We start from the raw sequence: 2,260 nt of genomic DNA, 5'->3' as shown, positions 1-2,260 counted from the left end.
CGAACTGGTTCGAGCGATTCCATGCGGGTTTCGATTCACGTTAAACCCCCCCCCCTACCCGCTTGTGAATCGCGCCTAACCTAGAGAGCAGGTGAACCCGCGCCCAAGATTCAATCGCCAATATCGTGTCTTACATAGAAAACTAAAATATGACTTTTACGGCCAATTCGGTCCGAGTACCGCAAAGGTAACGGCGAAATCGATTCCCAGTGCATTTGAATCGGCAAATCGATCCAGGCCCGTCTCCGTTGCCGCTAAAATTGCCGCCTTTGAGCCCCTGCGGGGCGTTGTGGGGGGTGGTGGGGGGTGGGGGTGGTGGAGGGGTTAGTGGGGGGGTGGAGGGGTCAGTGGGGGGGGGTTAGTGGGGTAGGGGGGGGGGTTAGTGGGGTAGGGGGGGGGGTTAGTGGGGTAGGGGGGGGGGGTTAGTGGGGTAGGGGGGGGGGTTAGTGGGGTAGGGGGGGGGGGTTAGTGGGGTAGGGGGGGGGGTTAGTGGGGTAGGGGGGGGGTTATCGGGGTAGGGGGGGGGGGTTAGTGGGGTAGGGGGGGGGTTAGTGGGGTAGGGGGGGGGTTAGTGGGGTAGGGGGGGGGTTAGTGGGGTAGGGGGGGGGTTAGTGGGGTAGGGGGGGGGGTTAGTGGGGTAGGGGGGGGTTAGTGGGGTAGGGGGGGGTTAGTGGGGTAGGGGGGGGGGTTAGTGGGGTAGGGGGGGGGTTAGTGGGGTAGGGGGGGGGTTAGTGGGGTAGGGGGGGGGTTAGTGGGGTAGGGGGGGGGTTAGTGGGGTAGGGGGGGGGTTAGTGGGGTAGGGGGGGGTTAGTGGGGTAGGGGGGGGGTTAGTGGGGTAGGGGGGGGGGTTAGTGGGGTAGGGGGGGGGGTTAGTGGGGTAGGGGGGGGGGTTAGTGGGGTAGGGGGGGGGGTTAGTGGGGTAGGGGGGGGGTTAGTGGGGTGGGGGATTAGTGGGGTGGGGGGGGGTTAGTGAGGTGGGGGGGGGGTTAGTGAGGTGGGGGGGGGTTAGTGAGGTGGGGGGGGGTTAGTGAGGTGGGGGGGGGGTTAGTGAGGTGGGGGGGGTTAGTGGGGGGGGGTTAGTGGGGGGGGGTTAGTGGGGGGGGGTTAGTGGGGGGGGGTTAGTGGGGGGGGGGTTAGTGGGGGGGGGTTAGTGGGGGGGGGGGTTAGTGGGGGGGGGTTAGTGGGGGGGGGGGTTAGTGGGGGGGGGGGTTAGTGGGGGGGGGTTAGTGGGGGGGGGGTTAGTGGGGGGGTTAGTGGGGGGGGTTAGTGGGGTGGGGGGGGTAAGTGGGGTGGGGGGGGTTAGTGGGGGGGGGTTAGTGGGGGGGGGTTAGTGGGGGGGGGTTAGGGGGGGTTAGTGGGGGGGGGTTAGTGGGGGGGTTAGTGGGGGGGGGTTAGTGTGGGGGGGGTTAGTGGGGGGGGGTTAGTGGGGGGGGTTAGTTCGGGGTGGTGGGAGTTAGTGGGAGGTGGTGGAGGGTGAGGGTGGGGGGGGTTAGTGGGGAAGGGTTCTTGGGGGGGGGGGTTAGTGGGGGGGGGATTAGTGGGGGGGGGGGGGGTTAGTGGGGGTTACTGGGGGGGTTAGTGGGGGGGTTAGTGGTGTTGTTGGTGGGGAGGGTTAGTGGGTGGGTTAGTGTTGTTGGTGGGGGGGGTTAGTGGGGGGGTTAGTGGGGGGGGGTTAGTGGGGGTAAGTGGGGGGGTTAGTGGTGTTATTGGTGGGGGGGTGGTTAGTGGGGGAGTTGTCGGAGGGTGGTGGGGGGGCACGGCACATGACGTCACGCGATGAGTGATGCATGGCGGCCATCTTACGTAGGGGGTTAGATTGCACTGAATGATACAGCAACGTGATTCCAGATAAAGAATCAGCATCAGTCAATACACACACACCACCGAAATTAATTTAACATTTACCCACCCGCGTTTTCACGGTAAATTATTATGCATCGCAATTGTTTTTGGGCGAGGCCACGTTGCCAGGGCAAACCTGTGTCGACAGTTCCTCCCACCACCCGACGCACCACACCAAATCACAAGTTGCCAAGTTCAGAGCAATCCTCGCGATCCTCGCAATCAAATTGTTTAGCGGTAATTGTCCTTCATCTTCCCGCTGAGCTGAAGCGCTTGACGCGCGCCAGTGAATGTGGCTGCCACCTGTGGTGCCGGTTGTAATTGCTGCACAGATTGTAGATGTTGTGGCTTTGCTCTCCAACACACCGGTGTTGTTGTACTCGTAACGAATCACCACGTTCTGTTTACGCGACCAACC

Source organism: Lampetra fluviatilis, chromosome 18 (assembly GCF_964198595.1).
Source record: "Lampetra fluviatilis chromosome 18, kcLamFluv1.1, whole genome shotgun sequence".
NCBI classification, from domain to species: Eukaryota; Metazoa; Chordata; class Hyperoartia; order Petromyzontiformes; family Petromyzontidae; genus Lampetra; species Lampetra fluviatilis.
The sequence above is the reverse complement of the archived record's forward strand: the minus strand, read 5'-3'. Positions refer to the sequence as shown.